Below are 16575 nucleotides of genomic sequence, written 5' to 3'. Positions count from 1 at the left end.
ATTTGTCTCAAATATTTTGTTTATGAAAATGATATTCTGATGTTTACTTCAGTTCATTGTTTTCATCCCAATCAAGCTTGGTCAAGCTGGGTCCCAGTATAGAGACTCTAGGTAAGCAAGCCTTAGACCTGCACAGGTAAGATTTGATTAAATTTGCCTTAAAAAGTGAATTTATCTTCTTGATTTTTGTTTTGTTTTGTTTGTTGGGGGGGAGAGGTCTTACTATGTAGCCCCAGCTCACCTAGAACTCTCAACATTTCTCCCTCAGTCTCCTAAGTGCTGAGACTAACGTGTGAATCGCGGTAACCACCTCTTTTTCTGTTTTCCTTGGCTATACACAATAAATGAATTTGAAATGTAGTTATCTTAACCTCTTAAGCCCTACTGTCCAAACACAGAAAACTTTAAAAAGGGGAGGGGAACAATAACAGAAGGTACACAGAAAGAAAAAGGAAAGCAACCTAAACCAAACACATGCTCCATCAGGAGCTGAGAGCAACGATGCCAACTTAGTTTATTAAATCTCTTCCTTCAGGAAACAAGATTTGAATTAGGCAATTAAATGGACTTTGAAAATTGACATGTGCTACTAAGTGAGACCTCCTGGCAGGCAAGTGTGAGTGAAAGCTGCTCTAAGGCATGAACCAGATGCTCCACTTCCTCTGTGACAACCTCCCAAACAGATTCAAGACCTGTCCATTGCTGAACAGTCTATGCACTGCATGCTGTTACTATCCAGTGTAGGTAGTAGTAAAATACAGTGTGTGAGATCCTAGATGTACAGAATGCTAGACAGTTCTCCAGGAACCTAGAGCCAGGCTTCTTCAAATTGTTCCATTTACAACAGCTTTTCACCCAAGAAATTCAGTGACCCCGTGTATACAAGTATATAAAATGGGCATATAAATGAAATATTTACTGATAAACAATAAAGAAATTTATTTTCAAACAAGTCTTTGGCACACATAACTTTTTAACTTACATTCAGTTGTATATACATACCACAGAGCAAGCGTGAAAGTCAGAGGACCACTTGAGGAAGGCAGTTTCTGTTGCTTCTCTCCTTCTACCATGTGGGTCCTAGGGATTGAATTTAGGTCATCAGGCTTGGAGGCAAGAGCCTTTACCCACTAAGCCATCTCAGGGGCCTAGGTATACATATGATTTTACTATTAAAGACTGAAGCAAGTCTGCATACTAATGAGATGGGTGTTCTTGTTTTCAGATAAAGAATTACACCTTGACTGAATATTTAATACTACAGGACATAAGACATCTTCAACATTTTTCAGAGTTAACTGTTGTTTTTTATTTTATAAACATTGATGCTGCAAACACAGCTTCTCATACATCACACAACATACAGAGGTATGTTAAGGGCCATTTCAGTAATTATTAGAAGTTCTGTCTTAAACCAGAGTCGAAATTCATTAACTTTATTCATATATATGTATATGTATATATGGGGGGAGCGCTTAAATATATCACATGTACATGTGGAAGTCTGACAACTTGTAAAGAGTCGGTTCTTTCCTTCCACCATAAGGTTACCAAGGGTCGAACTCAAGCTGTCAGGGTTGGCAGCAAGCACCTTTATCCACCTCACCAGTCCTATTTATTCTTTTTTTTTAATTTCATTTTTATTTTATGTGCATGAGTGTATTGCCTGCATGTATGGGAGTGCACCCATATCGTGCAATGCTGCAGAGGTCAGAAGAGGGCTTCAGATTCCCCTGGAACTGGAGTTAAAGACGGTTCGCAGCCGCCATGTGGGTGCTGGGAATCGAATCTGGGTCCTCTGCAAGAGCAGTCAGTGCTCTTAACCACTGAGACATCTCTCCAGCCTCCTATTTCTTCTTTTTTGAGACAGGGTCTCATCTCAGGTTGACCTCAAACTGACTATGTGGCATAGATGACCCTGAACTTTTGATCCTCTGCCTCCACTTCCCAAGTGCTGGGATTATAGGTATAAGCAGCCAGTTTATGCAGTGCTGGAGATCAAACCCAGGGCTTCATGTATGTTAGGCTAGTACTCTACCAACTGATCTACATTCCCAAGCTCCATTTAACAATTTGTGTGTGTCTGTGTCTGTGTATGCATATATGTGTGCATTTGTGTGGGGCACGGTATATGTGAAGGCTAGCAGTCAACCTCACATGTCTTCCTCAGGCACTGCCCACCCTTGCTTTTTAAGATAGGGTCTCTGGCTGGCTTAAAGCATGCTAGGTACAGTAGGCTGGTCTGGCTGGCCCCAAGGATCTGCTTATTTTTACTTCCCCAGTACTGGGATTACAAGTACTTGTCACCACTGGTGTTTTACATGGGTTCTAGGGATGGCACTCAGGTCCCATGTACTTTACTGATTGAGCTAGATCCTCTCCCTCCCACTCAACCTTTTTTTATTTTTTTAAGGAAACTCAAGTCAGCAACTCAAATTTTTTAAATCAAACATTCCAACATAATACAATCCAAAGACACTAATTGATAGGCGCTGAGGAATGACTGTAGGAAAGTATTAAAAGACATTGTATTCTATAATTAAGCCATGTTTCTATAAAAGCAGGAGACTGCATGAACAGCAAAAGCACTGCAGATCATAACATACAACAGACTCATGTTTGAGCCGAGGTGTTTCAGTCACTGTTCACTGGCACTGCATGGCATAAAGGCATGCACAGTGCAAAGTACTCTGTGTGTTTAAAACAAAGGCTGTAAGAAAATGTAACATGGTCAAGTACTGCTAGAAACATCTCGGATTCATTACACGCTTGCTTGTAAATTAGTTTTTAGAAAACTAATTAAGTGCACTTAGAAAATATTTACCATTGCCAAATTTTTCCAAACCCTGATGGTCCACAGTTTAACAAGCAGGAGCCTAGAATCCTTCCAGGCAAGGTAATAACTGAATTTTTAAGCTAATGACCAGATGAAGCCAGAAGCTCCAGTGGAGAAAGAGAGGCTCAGGAGATGTCAAGGACTCAAGAGCTCCTCACAGTTTAATGAAGTGCCTACACAAGGGTGAGGAAAGGATGAGAGCCCAGGCCAGAGGCCCAAGATGAAGTGTGCTGGATGCCACGCTAAGGAGGCCTTATTACGAGCAAAGTAGAAGGTTTAAATGAACCATGACCATAAACAACAGATTCATAGTTTGGAAAAATGCAGGCATGAGCAAACCTCTGAATTTAACCAAAAATAAAGGGAAGAACTACAACAAATGTGGGGAAAGGTCAGAGGAAGCACTGCTAAAAGATCATCACACTTGGGCTGAGGATGTATTTCCCTCATCGGTATAGCGGCACTTGCCTAGCATGCATAAGGCCCTGGGTTTGACCCCTGGCAGGGCAATAATAATAATAATAATTTATTAAATAAGATATCTTTACTCCTTTCTCTTATAGACAGATTTCTTTTATGAGATTTTGAAATTTTCTTTTGAGGAGCTGGAGATGTAGTTTGGTTGGTAGAGTGCTTGCCTAGCATGCACAAAGCCCTGCACCACATAAACCAGGTGTGGTGGTAACATCTAATCCTAACATTCCAGACATGGAGGCAGGAGGATGAGAAGTTCATCCTTGGCTACACAGCAAGTTTGAGGCCAGCCCAGGTTACATAAGACCTTGTCTAAAACAACAAAAATTAAATTACCGTTTGAAAATGGAGAACTCTGGGCTGGGAGTATAGCTCATGGTAGAATACTGGCATAGCACGCATGAGGTTCTATGTTCAACCACTAGTACTGCTCCAAAAAAGAAAAAAATGGAGAACGTGAAGATAGTAGACAGCAGTCAATCCTCAGAATGCAAATATTATTATCATGAAGAATTAGGGCTATATTGTGAATTTATTTTATAATTAATTTACTTCAAGACAAGGTCTTATGCAGCACAGGCTAGCTTTCAACTAACTACTATGCAGCTGTGGACAACCTTTAACTCCTGGTCCTCCTGCCTCCACCTCCTAAGTGCTGGTATAACAGCTGTGCACCACCATGCTCAACTTGAGATTACATTATTAAAGACTTTTTCATTTTTTTATTTTTATTTTTGTGTATGAGTGTTTTACCTACATATAAGTGCATCACGTTCATGCAGTTCCCATGGAGGCCAGAAGAGTGTGTCGGATCCCGCTGGAACTGGAGTTAGGAATGGTTGTTAGCTGATGTGTAGGTGCTGGGAACTGAACCCAGGACCTTTGCAAGATTAGTGCTCCTAATCGCTGAGCCATCTCTCCAGCCCATTTTAAGACATTTTAAAATACACATTTTGATCCCCTACGGGGTTTTTTTTTTAGCATGTGTGTCCATACTATATATAGTTTATGGGGGATAAGTGCAAAGCAGACTACTATGAAGTTAAAGGCTTCATAAACAGCAAAATCACCTATGATGTTGACTTTGGATCAAAGCTGTCTCACTCTCAACAGTCCCCCCTCAATTCTTTAAGCCTTATTTACTTATTTTTGTAATGCTAAGGATTGAATCCAGGGCCTTGTAACATGCTGGACAAGCAGTCTACCACTAAGTCACATCCCTGAAGTGGTTTAAATGAGAAATGTCCCCCACAGGCTCATGTATTTGACGACTTGGTCCTCAGCGGATGAGGTCATTTGAGGAGGTTATGAAACCTTTTAGGTGGTGTAGCCTTGCTGGAGCTGTCTTTGTAGATAGGCTTTGGGAAATGTATAGCCTCATTCTACTCTTTCTTCTTTGCATATGTGGCTGAATTGTGATCCACCAGCTTCCTGCTCTGCCACCTGCTGCCACCCCTCCCATTGTGGATTCTCCCTCTGGAACTAGAAGCCAAAATAAACTCATTTCTCCAAGTTGCTTTTGGTCATGGTATTTTATCATACATTGTAACTAATACAATCCCCAAAACTGTTTTTTTTCTTAAAGTCATACTTTACTTCACATATACAGCAATACAATTTACATGCTCAACAACTCTAGAATGGAATGATTTGATACAGTTTAAACAGAAGTAAAAAATAAGAAAATTTCAGGTTACAGAACCACCCCCAGAATAAAAATTTCTGAGTGGGTCAATGCAACATATGTATTCATTGTCATCTAATTCTTATGGCACTAATGGTCAACAGAATTAAAGAGAGCCCAAATTCACAATCACTGCCTCAAAGGAATAATATATGGTGGATTCTTCTGGAATGCAAAAATTATTCTTGCTACTTTAAAACCTAGGAAGTTGAATTTACATATCTATGCGGGGGGCTATGATGGAGTTGAAACTAGAAAAAAAATTAGCTTTATATCCTCTTTCATGACTCATGTCCTTTTGCCAACACTGCATCCTTTGTAATCACCAAGTATTACCTTCTCCTTGTCTCCTCTCTAAATTTTTCATCTTTACCCACACTTACATCTGTTTACCAGTATACTTTAGAAGTTAGGATCTGCATTCAAGGGAGAACACGTGTTTGCTTCTGAGTCTGATCACCTCACTTAATATACTTTCCAGGCCCATCCACTTTCCTATAAATTTTATGAATTCATTTTTCTTTACAACTGAATAATATTCAATCATGTACTGAATATTACACATTTTTATTATACATTTTTCAGTTGATGGACATTTAAGCTTATTCCATTTTCTGGCTATTGTAAAAATAGCAGCAATAAACATGAGTGTGCAAATATCTCTTTGGTAGAATACAGAGCTCTTTGGGTAAACGCCCAAGAGTTATATAAGTCATATGATAATTCTATTACTTTCTTGAGGAACCTCCAAACTCAGTGTCATAATGGCTATATTAATTTGTACTCTCACAAGCAGTGAATAAAAGTTCATCTTACTCCAAATCCTCTCCAACATTTGTTGTCCGATTTCTTGATGGTTATTCTGATTGGAGTGAGGTAGTATCTCAAAGTAGTTTTAATTTGCATTTCCATAATGACTAGTAATGATTCAGTGATGCTCAACACTAAGCTATATCCAAGACTAATTTGACCAGCACATTGTTTCATATCAAAGAACTGAGGCCACATGTAGATTTCTGAGCTGATGGAAGTTCTTTACACTTCATCTAGTCTATTCAGTATTAGCAATTACAGTCACCAGGAATTTCTCTGCTTGAGATGGTACATGTCCAAAAAAAAAAAAAAAAAAAAAACCTCGTATCATGTGAAACATACATATATGCTGCATATTTGAGTGCATTCATATAAGTGCAGACATATAAATAGCACAGTGCACATGTGGAGGTCAAAAATCACCTTTGGTGTTTGTCCTCACCTTCTACCTTGTTTGAGACATGTCTCTTTGCTCCTGCAAACCACAAGCTAGCTGTCTCTATCTCATTCTCCTGCCTCCACCTCATATCGATCTCCACCACATGGAGCTTTACATGAATTCTGGAGATCCAAACTTGGGTCCTCACACTGTACAAGAGCCTTACCAACCCACTGAGCCACCCCTCCCCCTTAAATTTATATTTTAAGGATAATCAGAACAGGAGCATGTTTAATATCAAGCAAATTCAATAGCTTGTTACAGTATTTGTGGATTTTGGTAAGCCACCAAACCTCGTATTTACTCTCAAAAAGTAGTTCAAACCTGGGGGTATAACTCAGTTGGTACATACACAAAGCCCTGTGTTCAACTCCCAGTACTATATAAACCTAGGCACGGTGCTATATCTGTAATCCCTGCACTTGGGAGGTTGAGGCAGGAGAATCAAAAGTTTAAGGTCATCCTTTGGCTACACAGGGCTACAAGGGCAGCCTGATACAAGCGATCTTATCTCAAAACAAAAACAAAAAAACAACCACCACCACCACCACAAAGCACCTATATGCAAATCTTTTTTTAAATATTTTATTATTTTTATGTGTATGCATGTATTGCCTGCATGTAGGTAAGTGTACCCGTGTCATGCAATGACCTGGAAGGTCAGAAGAGGCTACTGGATCCCCTAGGATTGGAGTTAGGGACAGTTAGCTGCCATGTGGGTGCTGGGATTCAAACCCGGGTCTTCTGCAAGAACAGCCAGTGTTCTTAACCGCTAAGCCATCTCTCCAGCCCCTATATTCAAATCTTAACATCCACAGCAAAGAAATTTTTTTTCTGAAACTCACTAACAGTAACAGCAAAACAAGATTTTAGACTATTTCTAAAAATCACAATAAGATAAATTACTTGTATTTATCATTTATAATTACCATAAACTATCACTTGGTATCATTAATGTTTAGTCATTTTTTTAAATAGGGCCTAGCTATGTTGCCTCAAACTACCAGCCTCAAGCACTCCTCCAGCCTCAGCCTCTCACATAGCTAGAACACCAAGCTCAGAGCCATGCTCAACTAGATGCTTAACTTTAACAAAAAGAAACTAGGGTGGTTTTTTTTAGAAATTGCAGCCCTTTGAGTAAATTTAGTATCATGAAAGCCTCCCAACATTATATTAAGGCCCACTCAACACTCCACTCTAGGCCTTACCCTAGAGAATCCGAGATTCATTCGATCATGAGAACACTTGGTTTTACTCCTGGCTGAAAAAAGTAGACAAGGATTCTTTAATATTAAAATTGCTCCTGAGACTCCTTCACATGCCCCCAAACTTTAAGAATGAAGAAACGAAGATCCAGAAAGGAAAGCTAACTTGCCCCAGGCCATAAAGCCAAGCGGAAACTCTCTCCAACCTCTTGTCACTGTCATTCCTGCTTGCCTAACACTCTGTGCAAGTTAGCCATATGACTGAAATATGCATAAGGCTACTTAGCAAGTCTTGTGCACTAAGAAAACCTAGACCCGATAGGAATTTTGAACCTTCGCAATACCTGAGTCATCTGATCAAATGAACTATCCAGTCTGTTACAAAGTGAACTTCTGCTTCAGAGAGGTCACATGTGCAGGACAAAATACAGACACATCCTAAAAGTTCATGCTTGAAAGTGCAGACATACCCTAAAAGTTCATGCTCGAAACCAATTTCACTTTAACCATTACTGGTATAATTACTCTTATTCCACTCACTATGATTGTGTACTTGGCACTGATATTTTGACTTACAGAAGCACACAGTTGACATGCCCTTTGTATGGTACAACACATCACTTTTTATTGAAAGTGTCAAGGAAATCCCTACATAGCTGGGATTATACACAGGTAAACACTACAAAGTATTCTCAAACTACCTGAAATTGCTGAGGGTTAAAACACTATTTGGCATACAATAGATCCAAGGAGGAAAATAAGATACTTTATGGGGAAAAATGGGGATCAGTCCTTTTTTCTATTAAAAAAAAAAAAAAAGCTATCCAGAGCAAGTTTTCCATCATACTCCTTTCTGTATTGGTTTTGACAATTTTTTAACATACATGTACTACTTTTATGCTGTTTCTTTTGGTTTGTTTGGTTGTTGGTTTTTTTCCCCCATCTTTTTGAGATAGGGACTCATTGCCACAGCTGGCCTGGATGTTCGCCTGCCTTTGCCTCCCCAAGTGCTAGGATTAAAGATGTGGACCACCAAGTCCAGCTATTTTTAATTGCTAAGAAAATTACAATTGTCTTCTTGGATGAACAGGGCATTAGAGGTTTCTCTAGAGATACCTAAAATCTGTGGCTACTTAAGTCTCACAGAAAATGGTGAGATTATGCCAGTCCACTGGTGGTAGCACAGGCCTGTCATTCCAGCTACTCCAGAGGCTGAAGCAAGAGGATTTAAAGTTCCATGCCTACATGAGTTACAGAGTTAGGAATATAGCTAATCTAGGAACTTAGTTCGACCTCCATCTCAAAGTAAAAGGTAAGAGGCTAATGGAGCTGGCTGGGGCTATAGCTTAGCTGTGAAATATTTGCCTAGCATGGGCCAGGCCCTAAATCCCAGGCGGCGGAATGGGGGTGGGGATGGGAGGTTATTAAGTATATCTTCCAATATACAGTAACAATCTGTAGCTTAATATTACCTAAATACAATGAAAATAGTGCCACACCGTACTGATTTAGAAACAAGCGAAAAGGCTGTACACACTCAATACAGGCATAATTGTTTTTAAACCTTTTCCATCCCTGATTTAAGAGGGTCAACGTTTTGTACTGCCTACATAGCAAAATGCAGTTTCCCCTACCCCAAACCTTTAGAAATAACTATTGCCTGTGAAGCCCACAGCTGATTTCATCTAAGGATTTATCCTCCTGAGTGACAGCAAACCTCGCTAGGCTCTGCAATTTACTTTATTTATTAAAATATTTTTTATTTTATTTTGAGACACGATCTCACTTTCCAGTCCAACTCGAGACACCCAAGAGACCTTCCTGCCTCAGCCTCCCGAATACCGGGATTACCGACCTGGGCTTTTCATGACACGATCAGTTTTCCCTTAAATCAAGTAGTTCCCCCTTTCTTTAGGACAAATTATTACAGGAATCATCAAATCAAAGTTGTCTACGTTTGGATGATTACAGAAATTTTCGTGGTTTGGAGATAGCTAAACCCAACAAGAAATTCGTTTCTTTCCCAGGCTTCTCTACGGTAGCTGCCCCCCACACCCTCGTCTCCAGGAAAAAGAGAACAAGAACTACGGATGTCTAAACTTAACCACTTAAGCTAGACAATTGACCAGGCTGCGGGAAATTAGGTTTCTCCTCAGCGATCCACTGTATCATCCACATCCAACTCGACACAATTAGCTAAGTCTCAAGAATAAAGCACGCACGCTCTGCCCGCCACGGAACGACCGGGCTAGCGCCGCGGGGCACCGCCAGTAAGGAGTCCTCCGCCCCGAGCCCCGGCCCCCGTCTCCGGATACTCCGGTCCAGAAGGCACCGCCGTCGGGGACCACAGCAAGGTACCAGGGCGCACCGCCCCGCCTTCTGCCGGGACCACAGGAAATCAAAGCGCGAAGGTCGCACGCGGCCTCGCCACACACATGAAACCCCAGACCAGCCCCGAGCCCCGGCGAAGTTCGTGGAGCCGGCTGCTAGGTCCGCCTGGGAACCGGGGAAGGAGACAGCGCAGGCGCGGGACAGCGGAGGGGGAGGCGAGCAGGGGACAGCGCAGGCGCGGGGCTCGCCAGGGTCTGCGGGGCCGCCCGGGCCTGGCCGCGCGGGCGGCGCTGAGGCGATGAATTGACTGGCGGCACAGGCGGAGACGACCCTGGCCCTGGCTCTTACCGCGCGGCACCGCCTCGCTCGCTCGCAGGCTCCGGGCTGGGGCCGGCCGGCGAGCTCGCTCGGTGGCGCGGCCCGGATCCGTTGACTCCGGCCTCAGGGCAGCAGCCAACCCCACGGTGCGGCTCCCTCGGCCCGCCCAGTCTCCCTTGCGGCTCCGGCCCTCCACCCGCCCCTTATCCACCCAGGCCCTCCCCGCGGTGCTCGCCTTGCAGCCCGCGCAGGCGCTGTACCTGTCGCGTCCGCATCCCGCCACTGCGCAAGCGCGGAGGTTGCGCCCACTCGTTGTTTGGCCAGGATCTCCGGACGGCGCAGGCGCTGTACCACTAGGTAGTGCCAGTCTTTGTAGCTTTTTCTGTAAAGCGCCAAGCCTTGGGCCGGAGATTTTCCTGATGAAGGCTCAACTGCTGGATGATACCTGTAAAGTCGTTTAGGCCCAAAGACTTTCTTTCCTCGGCAAATAAATCCATTCTTTTTTTTCTTTTTTTTGTCTTTTTGAGACAGGGTTTCCCTGTAGCCCCAGCTGTCCTGGAACTATGTAGACCAGGCTGGCCTCGAACTCACGAAGATCCGCCTGCCTCTGCCTCCGAAGTGCTGGGATTAAAGGCCTGCGCCACCACGCCCAACCTATAAGTCTATTCTTGATGAAAAAAGCATGCATTACAGTGTACTAATAACTGTGCGCTTAAAGCAAGGCAGTTAGAAAACACGCAAGCCCTGCCCTTCCGGTGCTCCCAGAGCATCAGGGTACACAATGAGTGAACAATACCTCGCCCACCCCTAAACGAAATGAGATTACGATCCTTTATAAAGTTAAGTTGTTTTGTGTTCAATAATGGATCCATTGCAATTATAATGTAAGCTTTTCTCTTTGGAATTTGAATCATATTAATCTTTTACGTTATCTTAGATTTCTAGGAAAAACAACTTGGTTCTGGTAGATCGTGGATGCGTGTGCCATGGCAGCGTGTGTATTGTGGCCAGAGCACAGCTCTTGGGAGTCACGTCTTTCCTGAGATTCCGGGGGGTGGAGGTCGTTGTTATGCCTGCACACGTTGTTACGCCTGCACACTATCTGAACTGAACTATCTGAAACGCTATAAAAATATGTAGCATGGTGCTGAGCTAATGATATTTTATTTTGCCTTTTCATATGGATGTACATAAGACAGATTGGCCCGTACTTTTGCTCTCTTGTACTATGTATGATATAATTGTTAAGCCTATCCTAAATTTACAATAAGCAGAAAATTCCTTTGTCTCTCTTCAATGTGATTGTACATGTACCCCAGGCTGGCCTGGAACTCTCTGTGTAGTCTAGGATATCCTTGAACTTCTGATTATCTGGCGGCCACCTCCCAAGTGCTGGGATTACAGTTGTGTGCCACCATTCCCTGTTTGGGGGGCTCTGAGCATCAAGTCCAGAGCTTCAAGAGTGCTGGGTATTAAAACCAGGACTCCACGCATGGTAGGCAAGCACTCTACCAAAAGACCTACATTCCCTAGCCAGTACTTTCTATCCTCTTTAAGTTTTACTGTTGTTACTGTTGTTTTGAGACAGGGTCTCAGGTAGCCTTGCCCAGGCTACCCTTAAATTCACTATGTAATTGAGGATGACCTTGAACTCTTGATGCTCCTGACTCCACTTCCAAGTACTAGAATTGCAGGCATGTTGCCACCCCGCCTAACTTATTTCTGTCCTTTTTAACATTGCATGAATTTATTATTTTTTTACATGTACTTATTTATTTGGGGGTGCACAGACATGCAAGTATGCCATGGCACAAGTGTAGAGGCCAAAGGACAACCCGTAGGAGTTGGTTCTCCCCTTCTACCATGTAGATCCCAGGGATAGAACTCAGGTCATCATGCTTAATAGAAATCACCTTTACCCACTGAACTATCTCCCTGGCCCTATTTGCTAAATTTATACAATCGCCCAGCCCTGGTGTTTTTCTTTGTTGTTTAAGGGATGGAGTACAGATTTTAAACTAGTATTTAATTTCCTCTAGACAGACTTGCTATTTCTTCCTGTGTCCTTTCTAAGTTACAGTTTTGAAGGAAAGTATATTTTATTTTCAAAATCATTGGCATAAAGTTGTTCATGTAATTCCCCAGTGGTTTTTGCTTTCTTTGTTTTTTTTTTAATTCTTTGGTGTTTTCTTTTTTAAAATCTATCTCAATGCATTTCTAATAAACTTACATGCTTTGAAATTCAGAAAGCACCAGCTCAAATAAAAATAAGGAAAAAAATTAAAGTACACACAGTAAAAATGTTTAAACTAAATGTCCAAAAAGAGAAAGAACAAGAACTTAGTGCTAGGGGTATAGCTCAGTTACAGAGCACTTGGCTAACATTCCCAAGGTGCAGAGGGAGAAAGAGAAGAACAAAACACTTCAGAATTCCCCAGCACCCCTATCCCACGTACCCCCAATTCTTTAGTCACTATGTCACCCCCAAAGGTAACTATCATCTTAATACCTAACTCAGAATTAATACTGATTTTGAACATTAAATGGAATCATGCAGTCTTGTATTTGTTTCTGCAATAACCAATCACCACAACCTTGGTGACTTAAAACAACAGAAGCATATCACCAAATAGCTCTGAAGGTCCAAAGTCCAACATCTAGATAGCCACAGCTCTGGGCTTCCTCTGAAGGTGCTAGGTGAAAATCAACTTCTAGCTTCATCTAACTTCAGGTAGTTGCCTGCGTTTATTGTCACTCCTTCCCTTGTGCCGCCATCACCCCAGTGTTTGCATCTGTCCTCACAGTGCTCTCTCTATGGCACATCGACGAATCAAGGTGAGGTCTGAGTGTGTATGTGAAATCTCCCAGCAATTCCTCCACGGACATATAGTGAAATTTAGGCCACCTGGATCACCTAGGATAACCTTTCACAGAATTCTTAATTTATCACATCCATAAAGATCCTTTTTCCAAATAAAATGCCATTTACAGGTTATAGGGATTAGGATCTGTATCTCTGGGGGCCATTACTTAGCCTACGACAGATTATGTGCGTGTGTGTGTGCGTGTGTGTGTGTGTGTGTGTGTGTGTGTGTGTATAGATATTCATTTATGTTTGCCCTCTCTCACTCAACATTCGGTCACAGACATATATCCTTATTACATGCATCTGTAGCACGCAGAGGAATATCATTTGGGTTTCTACAGAGCTTCCATTGTATGAATTTATCATACTATGGTATGGTGACTAATCTTAGTTGTCAATTTGAGAAAAAGGACCCTGGACTGAGTAATTTCCTTCATCAGATTGGCCTGTGGGCAGGTCTGTAGGCTACCTTCTTGATTGCTAATTGAGGAAGGAGGGCCCAGAGGGCCCAGCTGACTATGGACAGTGCCATCCCTGGGCAAGTAGGCCTACGCTATTTAAGAATGAAAGCTGAGCAAGTCAGAGAAATGAGCCAATAAGCAGTGTTCTTCCATGGTCTATGCTGTAGGAGCCTCCAGGTTTCTGCCTGGAGTTCCTGCCTTGGATTTCCTTGATGATGGACTGGATGTGACCTGTAAGAAGAACTGAACCTGGTCGTCCCTCACGTGGCTTTGGATCATGGTGTTTCATCACAGCAACAGAAAAGTGACTAGACATGCAGTTTATACACTTTCCTTATGCTGGACATTGGTTTGTTTTCATTTGTGAGCTGTTAAAAAAAAAAAAGAAAAAGAAAAGTTAGAGTAAGGAAAAAAAGATACTTAAAATCTTCAATGTAAAGTTATGCTAAAGCCCACCCTTCTAGGTCATCTGATGCCTTCTGTGGCCTTTGCACTCTATTACAATGCTGTAATTATCTAAAACAGCAATACAACTGATTCTTACCTAAGCACAACCCTCCCCAACAGTAGAAAAAAGCCATTTTGCCCCAATTTGCAAGTTTATTTCAATATTTCCAATCTATAAATTTCTCTGATCTTTGAATTCTCCTTTGAAGAGATATAAATTCTTTCATTTAATTAGTGAATTTAATGAACTCTCTAACACATGTTTATTGGATTTTGTATAAGAATTGTGCACTGGCTGCTCTTGCAGAAGACCCAGGCTTAGTTCCCAGCATCCACATGATGACTAACAGTTTATAACACCAGTTCCTGGGGATCTAGTGCCCTCTCTGGCTTCCATGGGCACTGCATGCATACACACACACACAAAAAAAATAAATAAATAAATAAATAAATAGAAAGAAATTGTTGGGTTTTTGTTTTCTGACAGGGTCTTCCTAGTCCGACCTCACCTGGCAGTCACTATGTGAGCCAGACTGGCCTCAGTCTCACAGAGATCCACCTGCCTCTGCCTCCCAAGGGCTGGGATTAAAGATGGCACCACCATGCCTGGTGTTATATAGAAAAAAATTTTAAATCATTATTTTACTTCCTGAAAATTACCCTTAAGTTTATAGATGTAGCTCCATGGTAGAACAGTACATGTGTACCATGTCAGAGGTCCTGGGTTCAATTCTGAGCACCAAAATAAAATAAGGAAAGTTCCTGGGGCCTTAGGGGAGGATAGCTATTAGGAGAAAGGGAGCCACAGGGAAAGCAAAGGGCCCCCTCACTCTCTTGATTCTGATTTATGTCTTCTGCTGGCTGAGACCCAGGAATTTTGATATAACTTACCAAGATGCCTGCAAAGGAACTATACTCCCCATTCCCCATCACAAATCAGATAAAAATGCCTCGTTGCTGGTGGTCACATCTGGGCTCGGTGTTTCCATGTTCTTGGCATCTTATTTAAGAATGAAATAAAGGGTCATGCATATTTGCAAAGTAGCAATAGTACAGATTAGAAAGGAATGCATGTCAGGAGTGACAGTGGGCCACATGGCTGGAGGTACTGAAGGGCCTTAGTTATTGTTTGAGGCACTTTTATGAGAGCCAAGAGAAAGAATATTTTGGTTACTAAGAGAATAGTTTGGTTACTAAGAGTATAGTTTGATCAACAGGCATGGATTTTTCAAGCTCTTGCTCATTGTATGTGTCCCATCCCATAATGCATGTGTTTTTAATCATACACATGCCCGTTTATGCATAGAGATAAGATAGGAACTAGGGTTGTCTCTAAAAGTTCACCCAGAGGACACAGTTTGCCTTATAGGCAGGCACCCCAAACCAATCTAGGCCAGATTGGGCCATTGCCCTTAGCTCCCAGATGCATCCCAGAATGTGTTTCAGTGGAAACAGGGCATTATTAAGGGGAGGTCCATTGTTTAAAGCAGGTATATGTGCAACCTCATGTAGGTGGGGGGGGTCCTAAGTTGGCAGTAGTTTGCTAGACGTATTGTTCAAAGAGGGATGTATGTGCATAGCATATGCAGGTAAGAGTGTTAGGCTATGGAGTTCATTGTCAGAAGAAGGATGTGTGCATAGCCCAAAACAAGTGAAGTCACAGATTGCTAGGCAATTCCTGTGCTTGCCTGCCTAATTACGAATTATGCCTTAAGTCCAACCTCCTAATGACCCATGAATAAGTAAGCATCCTTTTGATCAGTGTTTTATCTCTATTAGCACTCCCTTCTCCACCTCAGTCTGTATCATGTATATTAAAAGTCTCTATAAGGACCTGTAATCATCCTAACAGGAGGAAAGGATTTTTTTTAATTTAAAAAATTTTTAAATATTTTATTATTTTTATTTTACATGTATGAATGTATTACCTGCATGTAGGTAAGTGCACCCATGTCATGCAATGCCCATGGAGGTCAGAAGAGGCTGTTGGATCCCCTGGGACTGCAGTTACTGACAGTTGTTAGCTGCCATGTGGGTGCTGGGATTCAAAACCGGGTCTTCTGCAAGAACAGTCAGTGTTCTTAACCGCTGAGCCATCTCTCCAGCCCCAGAAAGGTGTTTTAAAGGAAGACAACTGGTGTCCTTCCTTTTGCCTATCAGAACAATTGAAGCAATGGTCCCTGTCCTGATTAGTTTTTATTGTCAACTTGACACTAGAGTCACCTGGGACAAGGGAGTCTCAATTGACAGATTTCCCCGATCAAATTGCCCTGTTGTCATGTCTGTAGGGAATTATCTTGATTGTTAATTGATGAGGGAGGCAGCTGGCCCACTGTGGGTGGTGTCACTCTGGGAACATGGTCCTGGGTTGTACAGTGGCTGAGCAGGAACTAGAGTAAGCCCATAGCAGAATTCTTCCTTGGCTCCTCCTCCAGGTTCCTGCCTTGAGTTTCTGCTCTGACTTCCCTCAGTGATGAACTGTTACCTGGAAGTGTAAGCTGAAACAAATCCTTTCCTCCCCCAAGTTGGTTTTAGTCAGCGTTTTATCACAGCAACAAAAACAAAAAAACAAAAACAACAAAAAAAACCCAAAAAAGTCCCCAGTAAATTTCAATTTCCCCAGGAATCTCATGCTAAGAAAAGGAAAAGACTGAAGCTTGGTGCTAGCCAGAGGAGAAACTTGTCTCCCAAGAAGAGATTC

General features: G+C 42.1%; 1 protein-coding gene across 2 annotated transcripts in view; it reads right to left on the bottom strand.

Moving 5' to 3' along the window:
• Specc1l (sperm antigen with calponin homology and coiled-coil domains 1 like) overlaps positions 1 to 10289 on the bottom strand; it is a 159365-nt gene extending 149076 nt beyond the window's left edge. The window contains exons 1-2 of one of the 2 annotated variants that reach the window (XM_029564799.1): positions 10131 to 10268; positions 1003 to 1080 (exon numbers count right to left, since the gene is read on the bottom strand). The gene's annotated coding sequence lies outside the window, so the exon portion shown is untranslated. Of the gene's footprint in view, positions 1 to 1002; positions 1081 to 10130 lie in introns of both variants that reach the window. The other variant, XM_008835759.3, reaches the window with a different exon arrangement.
• Between the last annotated feature and the right edge of the window lie 6286 nt (positions 10290 to 16575).

The sequence above is a fragment of the Nannospalax galili genome, unplaced genomic scaffold (assembly GCF_000622305.1).
Source record: "Nannospalax galili isolate Female #2095 unplaced genomic scaffold, S.galili_v1.0 scaffold658, whole genome shotgun sequence".
Taxonomy (NCBI): domain Eukaryota; kingdom Metazoa; phylum Chordata; class Mammalia; order Rodentia; family Spalacidae; genus Nannospalax; species Nannospalax galili.
The sequence above is the reverse complement of the archived record's forward strand: the minus strand, read 5'-3'. Positions and strand labels throughout refer to the sequence as shown.